Below are 27,046 nucleotides of genomic sequence, written 5' to 3' on the forward strand. Positions count from 1 at the left end.
TTAATGTTCTAGTAAACAGTTTTGCAAGCAACCTTTGGTCATGAGCAAAATCGGTACATATTGTTTGAAAGGTCTTAACATGTGTTAGAGGATCACCTTTACCATTATAAAACTCCAACTGCGGGATTTCAACATGCTTAGGGGGATAGCTCGAACAATGTCAAGAGAAAGTGGGCTCGCAACATCAAATGTGGGCACACTAAACTTAGATTGATTCATAGAGGCAATTTGTTGCTGTAAAGAAGAGACAGTTTGTGCAAGATTGTTAATGGTCGCTTCAGTCGAAGAGTTCATATTCGACATGTTAGATTGTGATGGAGGTATTATGTTATTGAAAGAAGGTATTGATTGAGAATAAGGTGGCGGGACACTATGATAGTTAGTCATAGGAGATGATTGGAAAAAAGGAGCACTACAAGGAGGAATGGAATGGTTGAATGAATTGCCCCCTTGCGTCATGTTCATTTGTGGAGATGTAATAGGGACACTCATTGAAGGAATGAATGAAGGAAGAGGGTTGATTGAAGAGGAAGGATTGCCCCCATGACTGGTGATCATAGGTGGAATGTTTTGTATTGAAGTAGTCATTATGTTTGATGTAAAAGTAGGTATACTAGCAATAGAAGTTGTCAAAGGGATACAATGATTGACTTGAGTAGGAGGTTGTGTATAGCCTAAATTTTCGGCACAACTCTTCATAGGCATCGCATTCGAATCCACGATGTGTGCAATACTACACAAAATATCAATTCCATTCTTATCACTTTGAACCATACATTTTAGACCCTCAATTAATGAAAGAGCTTGGCTATCGGGGTATTCTTGAGACATCCATTGCTGAAAATCATCAAATTGGTTATCCAATTTTGAAAGTTGTTCTACAAAAACCTCATGGAGAGCTTCTTCATCATTAAGAGGATTAGAGGAATTACCCGTGTCCTCGTTAAAAAGGCCATTCAAATTAGGTTCCATCTCCTCGGTAATTAAACCTTGGAAAGACTTAATTCTAAGGCTTCGTCTAATGGGAATAGTGTAAGTAGGGCTTATTGTTGTAAAACTCATGCACTAGAGAGAGAGAGAAGATTTTGAATTTTGAAAATAAAGTTGGCAAAATTGAACAATGAGATAATGATTATCCAATTTGAACTTTGTGAAAGAAGAGGGAAACACAACTTCCAAGAAAGGTAGGCACAATTGAAAAATTAGGGCCAAGGGGGGTAGCTCTTAATTTTAATTGTTATCTTGAAAATTGAAATCTTGAATTTTGAATTTATTTTCGAATTTAGAGGTAACAAATTTCAATAAAATCAGCCAATCTCCTAGATTTAAGCTGTTAAATGCAATCATGACAATCTCCCAAAATTTCAAAAAAAATGTCGGGGACCGTGGCAAACAGAGTGCACATGGTCCTTGCAACTTTTTTCAAAATTTTCAAGGATGAAGGTTATGATGATTTTAAAGCTAATCTGAAAAAATTGAGTGATTTTATGATCTGTAGATAGGCCAAATTAAAGTTGCAATCTCAAAATTGAATCCTACCAAGATTGTTGAAAAATGCAAAATTTGAACTTTGAAAAAGAGAGGGAAACTAAAATTTTGAATTTTATAATTTTAGAGAGAATACTAAAAGCAATGCAAGCTTTGAAATTTAAAAGTTGACTCAATTTCATGAAAAATTCAATTTTGAAAGCGGAAATCAAAGTTGTTGCAATTAAACACTTAATTTCAAAAGTCACAAATTGCAAAAATTTGAATAAAGCACTGAAACTTTGAATGAATGCCAACACACTTTTCAGATTTAGGACAGTAAGAAACACAATTTTAACACAAAATTTCAATTTCAACAATTTTTGAATGATTAGAAGCCTTAATCCAAGCAATCACTAGACCAACTTTGACTTTAATTTTGAAAGTGTTAGAATTGATGAAATCAGCCAAGATTCTGGATTCTAGCAGAAAAATACAGTAAGATCTAGCTCCCGAAATTTCGAAAAAAATGTTGGGGACAATGGCACTCGGGGTGCACACAGTCCTCGCAACTTTTTTCAAAATTTTCAGGGATATATTATGATTTTGTTGCGGAATCCAAAGTTACAGCCGATTTGGAGGTGTTCTGATCAGTGAAATCATCGGTCAAAGCTTGAATCAAAAGGGTTTTAAAAATTAGGGTTTTGACACTTAACCACTTAATTTTTAGAATTAAAGCACAAATATGAATTGACAATTTGCAATAGAAGGGTAGGTCTGAAACAAGCATTAACAATTAAACATTTCACAAGCTCAATTACTAAAAAGAAAATTTAGGGTTTTTATGCAATTAACCTCTAAAATTTGCAAAACATCATACATGGAAATGTAATTAAGGAAGCAAAATTTTTCAGATCTAACCATGAATAATCAGAATTAGGATGTTCATGTCGGGTTCACCAAAATGTAAAGCGGAAAATCGAACCCTAGGTGTTCCCCCACTCCAAGGAGAGAGAAAGGAGGTCACTAGGATTGACAGTTTTTAGTTAGGAGAGACTTTACATTCAAAAGAGGGGTTGAAACTCACAAGATCCAATCCCACACAATGCAAGATTGAATTCTAAATGAGTTTCAAGGGTTGAGACAGCAAGGATACCCTCTTTTGTAAAGAATGTAGATAGAAGGATTGAACTAGGAGTGTATGTAAAAGTAGGAAAGATTCACTTGTAGACGGAGATAGAGACACGGGATGAAGCTGCGGACCTGAAATTAGCAGTAAAATGTCGAGACGATGTTGTCTTGCAAGTTTGGGCGAAAGTTGATAGGACGATGGCGCCCGAAGTGCACACGGTCCTCCGAAAAATCCGCGAAACGAAGGGGGATCTGTTTGTCTCTGCACAAGGATTCTAGATCTTCAATTACAGCCGCGTACCTGCAACCTACACATAGAAAAGAGAGGATGATTGGGGGGTTAGGGATTAGGGGTTTGCCTTCAGGTCAAACCCCGATTTTTGGAATTAACCAAGAAATGAGAATGTTGTAAATGTAAATGTTTGTAATGTAATCAAGTACTGATACCTTGTTGTAAGAATGTTTGTATTCTTACATGCGAAGGTGTAATGATGTTGTATGTTGTAGGTGATCTCCTCTTCAATGGTTGAATCCTTGTCTTGAATGCAACACCTAGCCTTGAATGGAGACCTAGAATGCTCAATTGCTTGAAGGAATGCTTGAACGTTTGAATGTTTGAATGTATTAATGTTTGCCTATCGCTTCCGCCTCTTGCACACATATGTTTTTCCTCTCCCTTTTCTGGGAAGGGAAATGTAGTTTATATACTTGTCAATTAGGGTTAGGAGACTGATTTTTCTGACCTTAGGCCGACCTAGGAGCATTATTTTCCAAATTGCAAACTTGAAGACCCGATGCCAAACAAGAGACCGGGCCCAAAATAGGGCTAGGGACCAGGGTGCTGGGCGCCATGGTCCCACCTCCTAGGATAGTAGGGTGCAAGGAGGATCAGACCAAGGTGCAGAAAGATGCAGTTTTTGATGTCGTAAATAGGTTTCGGGGTCTCCATTCAAGTTCAAATTTGCGTCACCATCGTGAAGACCCAAATGTAGTCGAAATTGAAAGTGTCACAATTTTACAACGCTACAGAAAGGTGTCATTGTAGAAGATTCCCCATTTGTGAGAATGAGTATACTTTGTATTTACCAGTCTGGAGACCGGTTTGTGTTTTCCATAGACATGTGAAGATGAGAACAGATATGATAAGTTAATCGGTAGAATGGTTGAAACTGGAAGGGTTAGCAAACCAGAAAAAGTAAGGAACCGGTAGGGTGGTTGGTTGGTGATCCTATTTGAACTGACTTGAAGTTCCAAGCTAGCAGATAGTCGACTTGGAGTCAACATGGAAAACCCACATTTGGATAAAGATAGAATGTACATCGACAGGGTTGTTGTAGGGTTGGTCAGCTTTAATGAAAGGTCACCCAAATCACGGGACATGTCACAAATTTGTTGTAGGGGTTTGAGGCTTGAGGTTTGGAAGACAACTATGAGCCAGCTTAGAGAAATTGAGAAGATCGAGGCAATGAAGGAAACAACCCGATAGATCTTTAGTGATTGAATGAAGGATTAGCTCTGAGGGTAAAAAGTAAGTCGCCTGAAAAGAAAGGCATGATCGAGGAGATGTGACTATGGCAGAGATGTGCATTCAGATGTTAGAAAGATCAGATCATGCAAGATCTGATTGGATTTGATTTTTCCTCGAGGATGGTGAAGAAACCCTAACTGCCTGGATTTTGAATTGTTTTTTGGTAGGAAATTTGGGCTATAAGTAAAGAGGCCAAAGAGATTGTTTGGTGCTGCTGAATAGGAAGAATATTGTGTTGTTGCAAAGTGGTAGACTTCTGCAAGTAAGAACAAGATTGGTCGAGTTCTTAACGAGCATCAAAAAGAGAGGTAGAGTGAACCTGGTTGAAGCTTTCAACCAGTTGGAGAGAAGAACTGGTAGTTCTTATACCAATAGAGTGTGATACTAGTGATGTGTAGAGAGTGAGTTGTAGATCCAGCAGAGAAGCATTGGGTGCAAAGTAGGAAGAAGAGTGAGTTGGTAAAGGAGAAAAGGTACTTCACTGACAAAATAAGATATTTGATAAGGTTACAAGACTCACTTGTAACATGATAACAACTTATGCATTTGAAGTTTGCATTGTGAACACTGAATTGTAGCTCAGTGCAGGGGTTGGTGCCCTAAAGTTAGGGTTTGGTGCTCCTTGGGTTGGTGCCCTAAACTTTGTAACTGTGTTTTATTGTGAGGTTGGATTGGAGCAGTAGACTCCAACAACATTGCTCACTAAGGTTTTTTCCATATTGGGTTTTCATCGTATATACTGGTGTTATGTGATGTCTCCTTTTGTGTGTGTGTATTTGAGTTAGTCTCATTACTAACTGGTATGTTTGCATTGTGCTTGATTCACAAACCAGTGTTGCTCACAAAGGAGAACTAAAAGGAAAATTTTTGAGAACCACTGATTCACCCCCTCCCCCTCTCAGTGGTGCATTGTGTCTAATAGTTTATATGTCCTAATCTTTTGTGCCACATCCAGCTCTCATCCACTTGTCCCATCATGCATTGAGACTCATAGAATTCCTTCAGATTGTATACATTTCCATCTGTCCTTTTTCCTTTTGCAACAATCTGACCGGTACTCTCTTTTCTTATTTGGCAACCAGTAGAGTCAAAAGTGAATTTATATCCTTTATCACACATCTGACTCACACTTAAAAAATTATTCTTTAGGTCTTCTATATAGTATACATCATGTTCCTTCGATTTGTCATCTATGTTTAGAGTACCTTTACCTTTTATCTTGATGGAGGAGTTATCTCCAAATCTTACTGAGCCTCCATTCAAATCTTCAAGCTTTATAAATTTCTTTTTGTCTCCGGTGATATGATTGGAACATCCACTGTCTACAACCCACAAGTCTCTTCTTTCTGCATGTAGAGTGGTCTGCACAATCAAACTTGATTCAACTTTGTTCTTGTCCTTCTCAACCCAAACTGGTTTGGCCTCTTTGTTCTTGTCTGCTACAATTTTATGCTTCGGTTTAACTATCAGTTTCTAATCTGGTGCTGACTTCTTTTGCTTGATTTTTTTGATCTTACAATGCTTTGCAATGTGTCCAAACTCTTGACAAACATAGCATTTCACATTGATATTAAAAGATGAACCTTTAAAACTATTGAAGTACATTGGTTGACTTCTCCTACATTCAAAAATCCTATGACCGAATCCATTACTTGATAAAAAACAACATCCATATCCCAAAGTGCATTGAATGGATTTTTACTTACAAAACTGATATGAGGTTTATTCATCAATCTATAATCAGAAATTTTATGTCCAAACTTATTACACCGGTAGCAATAACCATGGAATTTGGGTACATACCAGTCTTGTTGCTTTGGATCGGCAAACCTTTGTCTCACCAGATGTCTTCCTCTTATGATGTTGATTCTGGTGAATCCGTCATTGTCCACCTTGGGCTTGTCTTTATGATTTACATTCTAATAGATTGTGTGAGCCTTCTAGTTTTGAGCATACCAGTTCAAAAGATGATTTCTTGTAGCCTCATCGTAGGTCTTCTTATTGGTATCTTTGCTGACAGTAAATGTTTGCTTCTCTTTACTTTCACTTGAGTAAGTGAATTGTATCTCTTTACTGGATGTAACTTTACTATTTTAACTTTGTCCTTCTTCAAATCCTAAGCCACCAATATCTTTTGCATACTTTTGATTGCTTAACATCTTGTCTAAGGCTTCAGTGTTGCCCTCATACTTGCTTCTCATCTTTAGTTCATCCTTGCTCTTTTCAAGCTCCTTTCTGAGTCTTACAATATCTTCTTCTAGATTTTGATGCTCCTTCTCCATTTTCATCAGCTCAGAGGATGTAACTTCACATATCCTCTTAGCCTCTTCCAACTAGAGTTTCATGTCTGAAATTATTTTATTTGACTCATCCAACGATTGCTTTAAAAGATCTTGCTCTTTTGCAGCAGCATGCTTGACCTTCTTGAGTCCTCCTCTTGTCTTACTCAACTCCTCAAGAGAACTTATGAGCTCACCTTCGAGGTCCACTTCAGCTTCAATGTCTTCATCTTCCTCATCTTCATCAACTAGTTCTTCTAGTGTCATAAAGAGATTAACTTCTCTTTCATCCTCATGGCAGTCATCTTCTAATTCACTTTATTCATCTATGGCATCATCCTCAATGGTATATAGGTTGTTTTGCTTTTAGTAGCTTCTTCTTCCTTGTCAGTGGACTTTCCTCTCTTTTTTCTTACCCAAGGGTCTGTTGGTGCTTTGCAGCTCTTCTCCACCATTCTCACTATAGGGATATTTTGCAACAAAGTGTCCTATTTTTTCACAGTTAAAACATTTGAGTGAAAGCTTTCCTTTATACTTACTGGATCCTCTTTTGAGATTTCTTACAAAGTTTGCCACCTCAATATCTAAATCTTCACTAGATTCACCAAGAGCAATGTCTTCCTCTCTCTTTTTGATGGAATTGAAATAAGCTTTTTTCTTTGAATTTCCTTCATCAGTTGTCCTCATCTTATAAGAAGTTAGGGAGCCAAATAACTCATCAATTGAGAAGCTTTTTGGATCCTTTGCTTCCTCTATAGCAGAGACCTTAGTCTCATACTTAGATGTGAGTGATCTAAGCACCTTTTTGACAATAACTTCATCAGCTATTTCCTCTCCAAGTCCTCTAATGGTGTTCATAGTTTCATCTACTCTATGAAGGTAGTCTACAATATTTTGTTTATCTTCAAGCCTTCAAGCTAACCTCTTAGTGATTGCAGCTTGGCCTCCTTGACCTTGACATATCCTTCAAATAATCTTTGTAGTTTATCCCAAGTCCTTGGTGGATGAGCAATGCATTACCTTAACAAACTCATTATCTAACAGCCCATTGAGGATAACATGTTTATCCTTTTCATTGTTTTCATACTCCTTCTTAGCATATGGGTTAGTAGGAGGAACACTAGGGACATTATATCCATTCTTTACAGACATCCAAACATCAAATCCTATAGAGGATAGATAGGTTTCCATTCTTCTACTCCAAAAGGCATAGTTGGATCCATCAAACATGGGAGCTTTGGAGGAGGACTCATTTCTTGCCATTGTGTTATTAGACCAAAATATACTCAAGCTAGAGAAAGCTTTAACCAAACGGGAACCTGAGGCTTTGATACCAATTGTAGAACACAATATGTAACCTAGAAGGGGGGGGGGGGTGAATCAATGATATTAAACAATTTCCAACTATGTGGGTGCAACCGGTAAAATAAGAAAAGCACTAATCAACAATCACACACAAGAATGCATCATATATAACATCGATTATATGAGGAAAACCCAATGTGGGAAAAACCTTGGTGAGAACACCTATTGGAGTGTACTACTCCAATCGAGCCTCACAATGAAAATAACTATATTATAAATATTTAAGGAACCAACCCAAGAAGCACCAACCTTTCCTTAATTAGGGCACCAACCCCTAACTGTTTATGGGCACCAACCCAAAGGAGCACCAACCCCTACACTGAGCACCAACTTAGTAATATACAACAAATTACAAACTTATTACAATAAATGCACCTTGTTACAAATGAGTTTTGTAACACCTCCAATGAATACACTCCACCAATTATTCTATCTCACTACTTCTTCTGCTACTGGTTCACTACTCACTCACTCTAACTCCTTACCGGTCAGTATTTGCCTTTTATGATTTCTTCAGATCCTTACTCAATACTTTCTAACTTTAAGATGCCTTCTCAGCAGTTGAGACACTACTCTGTTTTCTACTGGTTTCTCTACTTTGTATTCTAATGGTTGCTCTTCTTGCTCCATCTTCCTGAATCTTCTTTTGCTCACCCTTTCTCTTTTAGACTCTCTGTTGTTGTCTTGGTGTTTCTCCCTTGTCGGTTCATAGGTTCACACAACTGTTGTACTCTCTTGCATCTCACTAGTTACTTCAACCTTACCGGTTAAACCTCTGCTAAACCCTCTTGTTGGTTATATCTTTGCTATCGGTTCTTCTTTAGATACTCAATTGCAATAATCTTCTCAATTTGATCATCTCTCTATTCGCTCAAGCACACTTATTTCTCACAATCCTATCTCATGTTTCTAACCTACACATTTATATTCTAGTTTTCTCTCATAGCTACAATATTTAAATATTTCCACCTAGGGTTTTTTTTACCGACTTCACTCAGATCAGATCTCATCAAATCTAACCTCTGAGATCAATATCTTGCAACAAGGCCACACTACATCACCATATATTCCTCTATCTATACATGTTTTCTATTTTTGGCAAGCACGACTCTTCTTTTTGTCAATCAACATTAATGTTCCAGTAGTTTACTTTTCCAAATTGACAAGAAGATTAGATATCATGCATCGATCAAGAAGACAAAGGATCAAATCTTTGCCCCTTGGTCTACTTTGAGTTACATTTCTCTATACTCCTCTCATGATTTCAGTAGTCGATACTTAATGATGACCTACTCTTTACCAACCTCACCAAAATACACTTCATTGATTAAGTGATCATCTTAATAAATGAACTAGGGGGTTTGGGTAGTTAATCACATTAATCAAGATAATGTTATGCCCCCCTCATGGCTTGAGTGCTTGTTTAGGCTCAAGATGAGATGGGAAGGCTAGGAATGGCAAGATCAACTGTCTTGTCCTCTTGAATGGTATGTTGGTTCCACATGAGTCTTGTATGGGGTCCAAGGGTCGGGAGATACTGTCAAGATAGCCTAAGATTGGGGTCGAGGTCTATGCAGACCTACCAAGATAACCCATATTAAGTTATGTGATGACACTCTCCCCTTATGAGCACTAGTGCTCTACTCCTTTGTTGTATTTGGAAGCCTCTGGAGTTATCCTTATTATGTGTTTTATCCTCATGAACGTTTTTGGGTGTCCTTATCCTATGGAGGTGAGTTTTGACCTTGTATTGTTTTATCCCTTGCTTGTGTGAATGTGGATCGTATGTCTATCTCCTAGCATGGGGAGTGGTTCTTTGCGGTCCACATAGTCGAGTGGTAGTTGCCATCTTCCATCGGGTATTTTAGACCTGTTTATGTGTGGATTGGCTTTTCTTCATCCTCCAATTTCTTATCTTGGCTATGGTCAACTTAGTTGGTTAAGTAAATATATTCATTCATCCTTTATATTGTTTTTATGTAATATCAAATGTCATTGTATTATGGACATGCCTTCAAAGTGGATGACGTATTTATGATTTATTTATCACGTAATTAGGTGATATGATCTTCAAGGTTTATCTTAGAATTTGTGATGATGATAGTATGCAATTTGAATTAAGTTTTTGTTAATCATATCTTTTGAGAATGGTAGGAAAATTTGGATTTGGGTCCTAAAATGAACCCAGTCTTAATGGTAACTAGTTTCTCAATTCAATGTAATTAAAAGGCCATGAATACTTAGTTATTTTAGCTTCCTCATGAATGTTCATTTCTTTATAAATGGATTAAATTGATAACTATTTTTAAATAAAGATTCTTTATGCATTGTGATTTGTTAAGTAACAACATTGAGGAACCTTAGAGGATAGTTTGTGTTATTTTTTCCACTTGTGCATTTGAGTTTATTTAACTCTACTTTGATTATTGCATTAAGTTACACATTAAATACTTTTTCAAAAAATTATTTCACTCCTTAGCTGAGTTAGATTAGTTATATCCTCTAGGGTTCCTTGGCAGGGTGTTACAGGCGGTGGAATTGGATTGAGCTTTGGATTAGTTAGATCCTCTAGGGTTCCTTGGAAGAGATTTTTTCAAGGTAATGGATGGCATAATTGTAATTCTTGATCAAATTATTCAACAAAATATTTTTTAATAAATTATTTTTATATTCCTTCCCCTTCCCCTTCCCCTCCCCCTTCCCTTTTTCTCAAAATATTTCCTCCAATCCCATCATGTATGAAGATTATGGAGTGGATGTATATTTAACTTCTTATTGTTATTAATGGTAGAAAGAATTAATTTAAATATCATATTATAATAGTTCCATCTATATCATGACATAAAATAAATATTAAAACTAAATTCAATTTTCTTTTTTCAATTTATTTCTTTGTTTGATTCATATTTAGAGCTAAAAATTAGTCCATATAGAATATATTGCATTATTATTTATATTTTCTAAAGATATTACTATTATTTGTAAATTTTCAATTTTTTGGTGGTTAAAAAGTATGGCTACATTAAAAACATTGGTATAAAATAAAAATTAGGAAATTTTTCAATTAAAATTTTACAATTGTTTTTAAAACTATCCACTTACAAGTGAAGCCAAATGTTTTAGATTAAAGGTGTCAAACAAGTTTTGAAGGGACCGAAACCCTTTTTACAAAATGTTGCGATTAGATTACCATAAGTAAACTGTCAACAAATAGGGAACCAAGACAAACAAAAGACCCAAAATGAGCATAATAGTACAAAATAAGAAAAAACAACTAATTCAAATTCTTAAGGGCTTCAACAGCTTCCACTTTGAACTAAGACAAATTCATGCCTAGCTTCTTCAGGTCTTTCATGTCTTGCACTACTTGGTCCACCATCTTCTTACTGCTCACTATAGTATATGTACAAGGGCCTTTACCCTCCTCCTCAGAAGTTTGATTGTCTTTCCAAAAACATCATTATCAATGAAGAAAGATTTGGTTTTCTGAGCTCTTTCAAAGTTCGTTGTCATGACTCTTAACACTTTTACCACTGGACTTGATAACTTTGTAGATGAAGTTGACAAAGGTAATTAGATTATCATTAATCTTGTTTTAGTTTGTTTCCAATCTCATAATTCTCCCTTTGAAATCTGCCTCCATATATTCTAGTTGATGCTCTGCAAAAAGGATGTTAGAAACACAAACACAATACAAACAAGTCAATTGTTCGTGTTAGTGTTAGAAATGAAAGACTATCCTAAGCAAGCATATCAAGAGAGATATCAAACATGTAATGAAAAAAATACAAAGACCAAAGAGATACTCTACACTCTTCCAAATGCTAGACAATATGTTCATAGTTGCTCCTCCCTCGTTCCTTTCCTCTCCAAGTTCCACATGAGTGTAGCTCTCAGTAGCTTTTTGCACTACTATGGAAGTCTTATGGAGGTTCAAGATTGTGAAAATGAAGATTATGATTATGCAAATACAAGCTTAATATGAGAGAAATGAGTTAATTTGAGCTATGTTAATTTTAACCAAAAGAAGAACAAAAGTAACTATATTCCTAAATGTTCTCTCTTAAATTCACTATAACTGAGATGTATACAAGATTTCTAAATTTGGATTATGAAGGAATGGGCTCTATTTATAGGAAAAATAGAGAAATGGATGGTTGAGATTGAGTAATCTCAACAAGGGTCAGGATTGAAAGGTTTATGATCCATGTGAGGGCTTTCAACCCAATCCCAGGATGACAAATGTCATCATGAGATGGCTTGAGAGGAGAGGGAAGAAGCACTAAATGCTTGACATGACTTGAAGATTAGCTTGGGAGGTAAGGTTAGTGTTGAGTTGAATGAATAAATTCATTATCCAATGAATAATGCTTTTATCCAATGGATAAACTCTTGTGCAAGAGTTAGTGGGGATAACCATGGTCAAAGCAATGAATGCTTGAGGAGACATATGAGATAAATGAGGGTTGAGTTAGAGGAAAAGCCTCTAACCATGTGGGCAAGTGGAATTAACCATAAATGGTTATGTAAGAGCCATAAATGGTCATGTAAGAACCATTAATGATTTGGAAGCTTTAGGGGTTAACTTGTTGGAGACATAAAGCATTAAATGATTTTCAAAGGCTTTGGAGGCTTTGAGAAGTGACTTCAAGTTGTTTAGGAATGTGACAATATTTAGGAGATGGATTAGGCTAATTAGGAAATATTAGAAGAATTTAGAAAGTGGTTAGAAGAGTCTAGAAGGGGATTTAGGATTGCAAGTGGATTTGGTGGGTGAGGGAAAATAGGATTTTAATTAAAATAAAATTAATTTATTTCAATTGTGGTTGCAATTGCATTTGTAGGAGAATGCAAGTAGGGGTTGGGGGTTGGGGGGGGTAGTTTAGGGATTTAAATAAATATTTAATTATTTATTTAAAAGAGGAAAAGGGGTTAAATTAAATAAATATGTTTTATTCAATTAATTGATTTTGAGTGTTGATTAATGAATTAATTTAAATAAATTCAATAATTTATTTAATTAATAGGAGAAGGGGTTGAGGATGAATTAATTAAATATTAATTTAATTAACTGATGACTAATTGTTAAATTAATCAAATAGATAGTAAATATTCATTTAATTAAGTGGACATATTTATGTGACTACATTTGCCCCTCTTTGAGACGGTGCAGTTTATCGCGTCATTTCAAAGAAAGAAAAATAGGTGTGAAGAAATATGCCCCATAAATGTTAATTTAATGTGTGGTATGCCCCCTCAATAGATGGGTTGAAAAATTTCAAAAAATTAGGCGATCTCTCGAAAAAGAACGAGAAGTGGAGGGGAGGTAGAATATAAGAAATTAACAATAATGGTGAAAGAATGGAAAAAATCAGAGTTAAAACAAAGAAATGAGAAGCCAGTGAGTATCCTTAGATCATGCAAGAGATACAATGCAAATATAGTGCGTTCTTTTGACTGTTACTGTACAATTGATCAAAATTGGTTGGACAATCTGGTGCAATCGTTTGAATTGTCCCGATTGAGTTAAAGCATGACAATTGATGTCAGTTGTTCACTTGGATAGGATAAAGTTTAAGTGAATCAAAGTGACCTGATGAGACTTAGATAATTGATGTAAATGCTCGATGAAGTCAAGGTATCTGAAGCAAAATACTCGTTGAGACTTAGACAATTGATGTAATTGTTCGTTGTAATTGTGTTTGATTGGTTTGATCAATTGACAATGTTTGTGTTGTAGATTGGTTGTGGTGAATCATAGCAGCCCCATTGAGACTAAGGTTATTGTGAGAAATCCTTGTTGTAGTCTAGGTTTGCCATAATCGATTAGCTATTGAGACCCGAAGATACTTGATCAAAGTATATGTTGATAGTATAGGTGTGCGTGAGTCAATATACTTATGTAGAAAGAGTAACTTTCTTGGCTTATAGGATGAATTAGGATGGGAAACGCAACCCCTCCTGTTAGAGATGGATGGTGATGAACATGGCTTGATTGGGTTGATGGGACATGATGTAGGGTATGTGATTTATGATGATGACCTAGATAGGGAGGGTGAGGGGGGGATTAAATGTTAGATAGAAGGTATGGAGGATGGAGATAGGGAGGGTGAGAGGGGATTCAATGTTAGATAGAAGGTATGGAGGACCTAAGACTCATTCTTGTGGAAGAGGATCAATAAAAGAGAGTATGCATTGTCATGAATATGTATGAATGATATGCATCTATATGGATTAATGGATGGATGGAATGCAATGGAATACAATATATATATAGATGAGATAAAATGACGTTCCATAGATTATTCATAGTGCTTTCCTTTCATCATCGAGCATGGTAGTATCATTCTTGGCTGAGGTAGCAGGAACCAAGTTTGAGCATTTCACCTGTAAGCAAGCATTTAAGACAAGGAAAAGAAAGTGACCCTCCATTCTAGTTTATGCACAAATGGTCGAGGTATACGCTGTATTCAGTAATCCATAGTGATCCATGACTAGATTTTTGCCTATGATCACCTAGCTTAGTGAACTTCCAACGTAGACACCATTAGTACATGCCCTAGAATTTCATTGGAACAATCCACAGATAGAAAACAAAACAATATTTAGGAACCATCTCTTCTACTCTAATCACTTGTGGATATCCCGGAGTAGCATAAGAACTTGATATAAATGAATAACTAACTAACTAACCGACCAAGTACAGGATAGCTTAAACATAATTTTCTTCTCAAAGAAAATGTTACCATGTCTTTGTTTTTGTAAGGATGCATCCTTGTTAAGACAGTTGCATGTACTTGTTTTGATTGGTTGGTTGATTGGATAAGTGATCATCGTTTGAGTGTCTCAAAATGTTTGTTTAGTGTCTGTTGTGATGTGTATCTACAAAGGATTTTATATGCGTTGTAATGTTTTTGATTGAATTTTGATGTTTTTGACATGTTTTTGGATTTTGTAATTGTTTTTTGAATGTTTTTGGTTTTATTTGAGTTTTTATGAATTTTTTTGGGTATTTAATTTCCAAATAGTTTTGAATGAAGAACTCAATGAATCATAAGTAATGTGGAATCCACTTCCATCAATAAGTTAAGAGTATTTCCCCTAGTTTAGACATTACTATGAAAAGCAGGATGCAGGACACATGAAATACTAACCCTAATTGCAGATCAATAACAAGCCATGGTTTGAATGATGGATGAATGGATGCAATGGATGTGATCACAAAAAGTCTGAAAGACAATGGAGCCATAGCTTTTAGAAGTGGTGCCTATTTGCCAGGTTTTCACCACCGTACTTACCCAAGGTGCCACCATAGTGGTTTTCACCATTTGGATGAATGATTTTTCTTTTTTATTTTGATTTTTTTGTATTTTCTTTAGGACATTTGTCTGGTATGGATGCTATGTATAGCTTATGTATGAAACCATTTAAGGTGCATGTTGTTGATCAGATCTTCTAGTGGTTCCCCTTCAGAAGTTGCTAACTGATATGCCCCAAACCCAAATATAGCAATGATAACATATGGACCGAGCCAGTTTGATTCAAACTTTCCCTAATGTTCTTTGTTTGGTTGGTTACAAGGATTCTCCCTGAGAACAAGATCATCTACCTCAAATGTATGAGGTTTAATCCAATGATTATAGCTTCTTCTCATTCATTGTCGATAGGCCTTGAGGTGGTTGTATACAACTTGTCATATTTCATCAAGTAGTTCCAAGTCTTGAAGACGTGAGACTCGGTATGCTTCATCATCTATCAGATTATGAAAGGAAACTCATAGAGATGGTATCTCAACCTCAATAGGTAGGATGGCTTCTCCACCATAGACTAGTGAATATGGGGTTGCGCCTATAGGGGTTCGAATGCTAGTTCGATACGCCCATAGTGCTAGATTTAATTGAACGTGCCAATCATGGCCAACATCATTGAGTGTCTTTTTATGGATTCTCAATATATTATTTTTGATACTTTGGCCTGACCATTGCCTTGTGGGTAATATGGGGTGGAAAAGCAGTGTTGGATATGAAACTTCTCACAAAGCTCATAGACATCCTGGTTTTTGAAAGGAAGCCTATTATCTGTGATTATGGACATGGGTGCACCATATCAGCAGATGATGTAATTAAGGATGAATGAGGTGATCTTCTTGTCGGTGACTTGGGTAAGTGGAATGGCTTCGATCCACTTTGTGAAATATTCGATAGCGGTAATGATAAATTTGTGGCTGTTGGATGAAGATGGATGGATCAGGTCTTCGAGAACTTGTAGTGTCCTTAACTGACTGAAGTTCTTGGGAGGTGGCATGTCCATGATTTCTTAGACATTCACTAGATCTACTTCAATTCCTTTTCTTGAGACAATGTATCCTAAGAGCTTCCCGAAGGTTACTCCAAAGATAGATTTCTTTGGATTAAGACGGACATGATATTGCTCTAATTTGTCAAAGATTTGACTGAGTATTTCCAAATAACCTTTTCTTGTTAATGATTTAGCTAGTAAATCATCGACATAATCTTCCATTATAGTGTGCATTAGGTCATGAAAGATGGTAGTCATTTCTCTCTGATAGGTTGCCCCTGCATTTTTCAAACCAAATGGCATCACGTTCCAACAATAGGTTCCCCATGGGCATGTGAAAGCAATTTTATGTTGATCCTCTACAGCAATCTTGATCTGGTTATACCCTGAAAATCCATCCATAAGAGAAAGATTTGCATGACCCACTGCAAGATCGATGATCATGTCAATGTTTGGTAACAGGAAGTCATCCTTAGGGTATGTCGTGTTCAAATATCTAAAGTCTGTATAGATACGGATGCCCCCATTAGGCTTGCTAATAGGTACAATGTTGGAGATCAAATCGACATAATCAATTGGTCAGATGAAACCAAGATCTAAGAGCTTTTTGAGTTCTGCCTTGATAAGAGCACCAATCTATGGGTGCATCTTTCTAAGCTTTTGTTTTACCGGTTTAGCTCCTTCTACCATGGTGAGGTGATGCATGACTAAATCAAGATCTAAGCCAGGCATGTCTATATAAGACCATGCGAAGTTGATTTGACGCCTCTAGAAGAATTTCACAAATTTTGGTTGTTCCTTTGGAGTTAGTAGAGATATTAAATGTATTTGGTGAGGAGTCTCAAGGGTCCCCACATTTAATTCTTTTATTTCTTTGATTAGGATCATTGATCTCTCCTAATTTGTACTAGAGGGGAGGATGTTAAACCTTTCATCTGCAGGCACCTCGGAGAGGTTTTCACCTTTGGATATGCTCTTTATTTTTACTTTTTTGGTATCAAACAATGCCACAATGTGATTTTCACTAGAAGATCCATGTTTTATTGTGATGTTTTTGTAGCTAAAAGGTTTGGAATCTACCCTAAATTATGATGCGTTGTTAAGTTTGATGGAAAAACTAGCTTTATGATCCCTGCTTGGTATATGATCCTGTATTTCTAAAAGGTCAATGAGTGCCTCATTATTTTGGAAGTGATCAAGACATGAAGGGTTTGGTTGATTCCATTCGATGAGTTCAGGGCTTATTATAGGCATGAACTCATCAATTAAGATAAGTTCAGAGGAGGTGTCAGTGAGGGTTAAGATAAATGAGTGAATTTCATCAATGGTGCTCTCCTTGTCAGGTTCTAGCATAGGATGTGACGTAGGGTCTATGGAAGGTGCTTCTTTCTAACGAGCTCAATAGGTTTTAATCCATGCCTCCCCATAAATTGGGATATCCTTATGAGGTGGGGGAGGTGATGTGTCTTCCTCATCTAAAGTATTTAGATTCACTGTATCAAATTCCCACTCATGTGAGTCAGTCTCTAAATCACTCTCTAACATCTTATTATTTTACTAGTCTAGGATGTCTTTCATATTGAAGAGTGTATTGGTGAGGGGTGTATGCACTTTTATAGGTGTGATTCCTAGTATTGCTGGGAGGATTATTGGTGTTATTGAATCTACTACTAGGAGTATCGGTGTTATTGAATTTGCTATTGGGAGTATCGGTGTTGTTGGTGCTACTGATGTTTCTAATGGAATTATCAGTGTTGTTGATGCTACCGGTGTGAGTGATGTTGCTGATTTGACAATGAGTTTTGTTGGTACAGAGGGTGTTGTAGGTGTTATTGGTGTTGTTGGTGCCACAGATTTGATGATTAGTTTTGTTGGTATAGTGGGGTTTGTTGGTGCTACAGAGATAATCAAGGAGGGCCTCCTTGGAGTAGTTGTTTGAGACATGGGTTTGCTGGGTTTACCTTTGAATCTGAGCTTAGGAAGAGATTCCTTTTGAAAACCTAATCCAGTGTTATCTTTGGGTTTCAATTCAGACTGCAAGGGCTCATGTCGTCCTTGTTTGCAATGTCCCAAAGCACTCTGGCCATCACAGCCCATTCTTTGCATGATAGTGAGGCATTTGCCATATTTATCTGTAGGAAGATTAGCCTGTAGGATTTTTGTGGTGATAGGATCTTTGTAGATCCATTCTGCTAGGTCCTCATCTCTGGTTTCTCCTTCCTTAATTTTACCAGGGTGAACTATGCCAAAGTGCATGTTGGCTTGGCTAGTGGTGGTTGAAGCAACTTTTGAGCCTTGCCATAAGTTCTAGGGGAAGAGGGTAATCGCCCAATGCAAAAGAGTTGGCTTAGATTATATTCCCCAAGACCTTCCTTAGCCATTTTCATTTTCAAATTTTCTTTCTTTGGTATAGGGGTGATTGAGTTGGAAAGAGAGGCTAGACTAACATAGGATGTGGAAGCGATAGCTTCTCGATTGTTAGGTATGGTGATCTCTGGCTGATGGTTAATATTGTTATAATATGCAAATGGATTTGTATCACCAAGGATGGTGATTTCTACACCATTATGGGGAAACTTGATACACTGGTGATAGGTGGATGGAACAACGTGTATGGTGTGTATCCAAGGTCTTCCTAACAAGAGATTATATGGAAGAGGAAGGTCCAAAACTTGGCAGATGATGTCCTTCACCATTGGGCCCACTCTGATAGGTAATGCAATAGCTCCTTTGGAAGAACGCTCTGCATCATCATAGGCCTTAATGGTTATCTTTTTGTTGGGGCCCACTAATTCTACTGCATATCCCAATACCATGACCAACTATAGGGTGCATATATTTAGGCCAGCTCCATTGTCAATCAAGACTCGCTTGATTCTGTGTTGGTTTACAAATCCTTCAATGTGAAGGGATGCATTATGTGGTTGTTGGAATGAAGCATTATCACTTTCAGAAAAAGTGAGGCATGGTGATGACCTAAGACTACCAACCATGCCTTGGAATTGATCTGTGTTGAGGTTGGTAGGGACTGACACTTCTTGAGAGCTTGATCCAAGATTGTTCTATGTGAAGGAGATAAGCACAAAAGCTCTAATATAGTTATGAGTGGGGGTGTTTTATACATTTGTTCCACAAGATTAAATTGCTTGGGCAAGGGTGTCATTCCTTGTGGTGTTTCTTGAATGGTAATTTTGCTATGATGAGTAACAACATTGCATGCAGGATTTTGATCTTTGATGGTGAGGATTGCAACTTGTTCATTAGCATCATAGAGGTGATTCACAGTATAATTATAGGAAGCTTGTGTATAATTAGTTGTAGTATCTGTGTTTTGCCCTAAGGTGGAAGGACCCCTTTGATCATGTGATTGAAGTGGATTCTTGAACATTAGATGATCATCATTTTATGTTTTAGGGTCATGTCCTTCTATCTCAATTTCTCCTCTGTCAATAAAATCTTGAACAAGATTTTTCAGTTGATGGAAATTACTCATTTTATGCCCTCTTCCCTGGTGGAATTCACAATGTTCATTATCTCTCCACCATGGAGGTTTGACCTGAGGTTCATAGTTAGATGTTTTTGGTAAGGTTACAAGATTGGAAGAGACCAATTGATGCAATATTGTTTTGATGGGTTCCCCTAAGGGTGTGTATGTGCGTTTTGGTTTATAGTTATGTTGTCATTGTCTTGGTTCTTCTTGTTGCGCATTGTGACCTTGATTTTGTGGATGAATGATGGTGTTGTTTCGAGGAGGGGGATTGTGTCCTGTGAATCTAACCATAGGTTGTCCAATTTTTATGGTCCTTGCATCTACTACCCTGTCATTGACGATGTTCTTGTTTTTGTTCTAGAAATTGGGTTTATCACTATTAAAACACGGGCGAGGGACATCTTTTGGTTCATTGTATATTTTGATAAGTCCCTTTTTGATAAGGGCTCGTTCACATTTTAATCCTTGAGTGATCATCTCTTCAAAAGATTTAGTACCCTTCATGTCTAAATGGAATTCCATCTTGTCATTCAAGTTGGAAATGAATATTTCCACTAGTTCTTGTTCAGGTAAATGAAGAGAATGTCTTCTAGATAGTTGCCTCCACTGTTGCAAGAAAGCTAACAACAACTCCCCTAGTTTTTGGTGTTGCATAGATCTACCATGGTAACATCTCATTCTATGTTATGTGAATAATGAGCGATGAACTTTTGGAATAGTTCCTCGAATGTTCTAATGCCACCTGGTAATCGGGAAAACCATTGTGTGGTTGTGCCTCCCAAACTCTAAGGAAAAAGGTGCATTAGATAGGTGTCCTCATAGGCCACTTCTAAACAAGGTGAGTGAAATTCTCGGACATGATCTCTAGGGTCTCCTTTTCCCCTATACTTTTCAAACTTAGGTGTTTCAAATCCTCGCAGAAAAGGTGGCATATGCATGTTCCTATCAAAAGGATAGGAACAAATATTGTTAAGTGAAAATCAAGTAGTCTTCACACCACTATTGAGTTGTTGAGCGAGATTATCGACTTGTTGTCTCAACATGTCTATTTCTATAGGAGGAGGAGGTGGGGGATTTCCTTGATTAAGTTCACATCGAAAGTAATCTCTATCTCTTCCACCATCATTACGGCTATGTTGTTCTGATGTTTCTCGTATCTATGCGATATCAAAATTAGAGGGTAGTTTAGCACCCTCTTGAGGAAGTCTTATAAAATGAGCATCCACATTGTTTCTAAGGATTTCATCAAAAAGTCGATTGAACTTGGGGTTGTGTTGTGCTCTTTCCATATCTTCTGGAGTTGGAGTGCTAGGATCTTTATCATTTGTGCCTCCTCCAAGGGCTTCTTGAAAATCATTGAGGTTTTCTTCGTCCTCTTCAATCTCTAGCTATCTAGTTTTTGATCTGGTGTGAGCCATTTTGTTTGACAGTTTTGAGGTTGGTGATGAAATGTGTTGATGAGAGATAAGTGTTTTGTGAAGTGTTTAGAAGATGAATCTCTAACACTGAAGGTTGGATGTTACCAAAGTTATTTGTGAATTGCTCTTGTGTTTTCAATAATTTGGATGTGATAAGGTATAGCAAGGTTTGAGATGTGTTACAAACCAAGCTACCTAGTAATGAGAGGATGCACTCATAAACTAGTTTTAACCTGCATAGAAATTCCTCTTAGGTTGATTGATCCTAGAAGTAGAGACACTCTAAAAGTGATTTGTTGGTTTGATTTAAGCAATATGTAAGAAGAACTTAGGACAAGACCTTTTTGTGTTGTAAGAGTTGAATTGTTTTTGTGATGTATGAAGGTGAAAGTAGAGTATGAAACTCAATAAAAACTTTGTGTCACCAAGGGGGCTTCTTCTTCCTCTTCTCTCTCAGGGGCTGGTGATTCTTCTCGAGCTATGTTATAGGTAATGCAGATGTTTGGAAAGAAACCAAGGTTGATCTTGCCCCCTTTGTTTTTGTGATAATTCAAGGCTCTATACTAAGTAAAAGCTCTATTTTTCAAAGGCTCTTTGTTGAATTCATTGTATTTTCCTTGAAGATAAAAATGTATATGATGCAAGAAGGCTTTGTGTGAGAGAAAAATTTGTCTATTGATATAGAAAAACTTCCTTCTTTTTATAAGAGCTTTTGAACTCAATGGTCTCTTTTTCAAGGTAGTCTTTTGATGAAGACTTGCTTTTCTCAAAATGTGAGTGATGGTCATACAAATTGATATTTTGTTTCACTTTTTGATGTTTGTTTTTGTTGGTCAAGGTTGATGTAAAAATTGTGTTGCATGAATACTTGGTTTAAATTTGTTTTGAATTTCTTTTGACAAGGAAACAGAGCAAGCACACAAGCACAATAATCTTACCTCAACAGGAACAATAGGTGTGGATCTAGATCAACCCAATCAAGAACTTTATTGACCCTTTTCAAATGTTTTGTATGTTTTTCCAAAAGCCTGAAGTTGGCTCAAATTGTTACTAGTCTGACACAAGACGAAGAAAATTCAAACACACTTTATCCCTAAGGTCAAAGGCCAGTTGTGATATTTTCAGCCCATATCTTGATATTTCTTCAACTTTGGTACTACATACCTTATGAATCCTATTGTGGTAGGTAAGGATGTGATATACTAAGTCTTGCGCGAGCATAACAGATAGATGATCCCTATGATGGGGGAGTCACTACTTTTATCAAGATACAAGTAGCCTTTCAAAAATCCCTATTTCTACTCAAGGAAATATGTAGGTGAGTATCTTGGGAGCAAAACCATCTATGCTCTTGCACTGAACTTTTCACAAATATTCTCAATCAATAGAACAAGTGGGCTTCTATAATAAAAGGTGTCTAGTAATATTCGATGTTTTTCGACATAAGTTCATTCTGTAGTGACTCACTTAAGAGCCTTGTAACTTGTGGTGGGGCCCATATGACCTTTCGGAAAGTTACACTATAGGAACAGCTATACCCAAGGCTACAACTTTCTCCCTCACCTAATTTCTATAGCAGCTCGAAGGATTTACCACGCGAGGTCATTCCAAAGAGTGATATGTCTCTTGCCAGGCCTCTCTTAAAAAGATAAAATTTTGAGCATTACTAACACTTTTCTCTTGCACCTAGGACCACAAAAGCCAAGGGAGAGGATAGTGTCTGTTAGAAGTAGGGCCACTCTATAGAGTTTACACTGAAAACACTTATTCTTTTTAACTGGTTTATTGCAATGTGATTTAAACACTATTTGGAGATGTTGCTCTAACAAACATGGTGTTCTTTTTAATCCTTCAAAGCAATATGTTGTTTAACTAGGAAAATGAAAATCCTAGTCAAGAAAATTGAAACACGTTTGCTTAAGGGAAAATTGATTTTGGAAACAACATTTTGACAAGTTGTTGGTTCTTTTTAACTTGTAAAAATGAAAATTGATTGTGATTTTTTGACTTTGCAAGAAAATGAAAGCTTGTTTGTTTTTTTTTAAGCCCAAATAAAAATTTACCCCTAACTTGCAATAAAATAGAGTTGTTTTTGCATGAGTTTTGTGGTTCTTTTTAACTTGCAAAATTAGGTTCTTTTTAAGCTCCAAACTGAAAATTTGATCAATTTTATAACCCAAAATGAAAAGTGAGGTTGATTTTTAATCCAAAAGAAAAAGTGATTTCTTTTTAATCCAACTTTGAAATAAAGCTAGCAAACAAAAAGGAATTAAACTTCCTAATTTAACTCTTCAAATCCTGGAAAAAGAAGTTAGTTAAAACTTGCATAAAAAATAAACCAAACAGTTAATGAAAAAGAAGTTTTGGGTGGGCTTCTACAAGCCTAAATTTTTTTAATTTTCGGTTACAATATATTTTTCTTACAACTCTCTGTTACAATAGCACTACTTTGTGTAAAAAAAGACATGCTATTTAACACAAAGGTGCTAAATGATAGACAAAAGTGCTAAAAGCAAAACAACAATGCTATAAAATGGACAAAAGTGCTAAAAGAATTTATCAAACAAAATGAAAATTTTGTCAAACAAAGAGCGTGAAAGCGTTAAAATAGAGAAAAAAGTGCTAATTGAAATCCAATGGCGCTAATCTACAAACAAAAGCACCAAAATGCCAACTTTTGAAGCTGCTAAAGTGTGTTCAAAAGCGCTAAAGCACGACCTGTGTGTCAATTTCAACATGAAAAAATGTTAATAGTTTATCAAAAGGTTGTGTGTTCGATTCACATAGGTTTCACCAAATGATGCTCTGCAAAAAGGATGTTAGGAACACAAACACAATACAGACAACTCAATCATTAGTGTTAGTGTCAGAAATGAAAGACTATCCTAAGCAAGCATATCAAGAGAGATATCAAACATGTAATGAAAAGCATACAAAGACCAAAGAGATACACTACACTCTTCCAAATGCTAGACAATATGTTCATAGTTGCTCCTCCCTTGTTCCTCTCCTCTCTAAGTTCCACATCAGTGTAGCTCTTAGTAGCTTTTTGCACTACTATGGAAGTCTTATGGAGGTTCAAGATTGTGAAAATGAAAATTATGATTATGCAAATACAAGCTTAATATGAGAGAAATGAGTTAATTTGAACTATGTTAATTTTAACCAAAAGAAGAACAAAGGAACTATATTCCTAAATGTTCTCTCTTAAATTCACTATAACTTAGATGCATACAAGATTTCTAAATCTAGATTATGAAGGAATGGACTCTATTTATAGGAAAAATAGAGAAATGGATGGTTGAGATTGAGTAATCTCAACAAGGGTCAGGATTGAAAGGTTTATGATCCATGTGAGGGATTTCAACCCAATCCCAGGATGACAAATGTCATCATGAGATGGCTTGAGAGGAGAGGGAAGAAGCATTAAATGCTTGACATGACTTGAAGGTTAGCTTGGGAGGTAAGGTTAGTGTTGAGTTGAATGAATAAATCCATTATCCAATGAATAATGCTTTTATCCAATGGATAAACTCTTGTGCAAGAGTTAGTGGGGATAACCATGGTCAAAGCAATGAATGCTTGAGGAGACATATGAGTTAAATGGGGGTTGAGTTAAAGGAAAAGCCTCTAACCATGTGGGCAAGTGGAATTAACCATAAATGGTTATGTAAGAGCCATAAATTGTCATGTAAGAATCATTAATCATTTGGAAGACTTTAGGGGTTAACTTGTTGGAGACATAAAGCATTCAATGCTTTTCAAATACTTTGGAGGCTTTGAGAAGTAACTTTAAGTTGCTTAGGAATGTGACAATATTTAGGAGATGGATTAGGCTAATTAGGAATTATTACAAGAATTTAGAAAGTGGTTAGAAGAGTCTAGAAGGGGATTTAGGATTGCAAGTGGGTTTGGTGGGTGAGGGAAAATAGGATTTTAATTAAAATAAAATTAATTTATTTCAATTTTGGGTGAAACTTGCATTTGTAGGAGAATGCAAGTGGGGGGGGGGGGGGGGGTAGTTTAGGGATTTAAATAAATATTTTATTATTTATTTAAAAGAGGAAAAGGGGTTAAATTAAATAAATATGATTTATTCATTTAATTGATTTTGAGTGTGGCTTAATGAATTAATTTAAATAAATTAAATAATTTATGTAATTAATATGAGAAGGGGTTGAGGATGAATTAATTAAATATTAATTTAATTAACTAATGACTGATGGTTAAATTAATCAAATAAAAAGTAAATATTCATTTAATTAAGTAGAAAGATTTATGTGCCTACACTAATATATATCCTTCATAGATTTTTGTAGGGAGGCTACCATATTATCTCCTTTCTTCTCCAAGCAATTCAAATTCAAGTCCTTCAAATTATTTAGTTTATTCTTGACTCCCTGAATAGCAATATTAATCTCATTAATTTCATGAAAGAAAAAATTCTTTATTTTATATTTATCAATGGTTGCATTCCTTGCTATAGCAAGGAGGTCCAAGGGGTGCTCCCTGTCAAGATTTAACATGTTGGAATAATGGTTCAAGTCATGAATGAAGCCAAATGTTATATTATACATAATGCAATTAATTGATTCCTTAAGTTAAAGTACTTAATGAAGCAATTAATTGTCTTTCCATGTACATGTAGTTATAATTTGTCAATCTTGAACATTTTTTTAATTTTTTATCTAAGTGATTGTATAATTGTTAGTATATAGGGTGTGTGTAGGATCATGGTGTGCCAAAACAGCCCCTTAAGTGGCAATGAAATTTTAGAAAATCAGAGTTATGCAACTTGACATGAAAATTTGAATAAGTTGTGAACATTATTTTTAAAATATTGAAGAAGAGAATATATAGAAAATTGAATGTAGTTTCTAAGCTACAAGTTGTTTTTTGGAAAAAAAAAATCCTATTTGATGAAAATTTCAAATTTCAATGCAATGGTACTAAAATTTCAGGAAAAAAATAAGAAGTGGACGTATGTCTGACCACCTTAATCATAATAAAATCATAATATTTTTTTATAATATTTATAATATAAGTATTGGACTCATGTCTAGATGTGACACATATTTTTTTTAATTTTTTATAAAGTAAATAATTATTTATGAATTTTTTACTACAACTTTTCAGAAATTCACAAACTCCTACGTCTGACCACCTTAACTTGATCAAAACCTTATGAATTTTTTTTTTTTTAAGTTTTCCCTATAGTAGACGAAGCATAGGATGTGATGCATGTTTCGGATTCAAAAATATATATACTATTTGAAAGTTATGAGTGTTTTTCAATCAGTCTATCAATCTGGACTATTATCAAAATTCAATTAGAAAATAAATAATAATCATTTATTAAAGTCAAAATAAGACAAGCCTTATATTGTTGGAAAGTTAGGAATATCCTTAAAAAACCCTTTTCGTTTTATCAATTTTGGCTACAAAAAAAGTCATTAGCTACCAGTGTAAAGTTTGGAAAATCAAGGAATATTTGAAAACATGTTGTTTCAGTTGACTTTCCAGGCTTGTCACTTCCAAGCCAAATACCAAAGCATTCTCGAGCCAAAATTTGAAATTTGAAAATTTTACTAGAAAAATCAAATATCTAATTATATCAGATATCCGATTTTAATAAGTAAATTCTCTAACGAAATTTGCACATAATTAATCTAATGTTTATTAATATATTATATATTAATTTATAAATAAATTAGTATATGATATTAGGGAGAGGGAGAGGGAGAGGGGGGAGTGGGGAGAGAGAGAGAGAGAGAGAGAGAGAGAGAGAGAGAGAGAGAGAGAGAGAGAGAGAGAGAGAGAGAGAGATGGGGAAGGGAAAGGGAGAGAGAGAGAGAGATAGAGAGATTAGGGGAGAGAGAGATAGATTAGGGGAGAGGGGGAGAGAGAGAGATTAAGACACCATAGGAACCAAAGCAACCCAATATGGTGTCATAACAGGTCGTATGGTGTCCTAAGGGGTCATAAAGGTTCATGGGACACCATATGACCCCTATGGACAACATACGACCCCTTTATGACACCATATGGTGTTGTTAGGGGTCATATTGTG

The sequence above is a fragment of the Cryptomeria japonica genome, chromosome 3 (genome assembly GCF_030272615.1).
Source record: "Cryptomeria japonica chromosome 3, Sugi_1.0, whole genome shotgun sequence".
Classification (NCBI taxonomy): domain Eukaryota; kingdom Viridiplantae; phylum Streptophyta; class Pinopsida; order Cupressales; family Cupressaceae; genus Cryptomeria; species Cryptomeria japonica.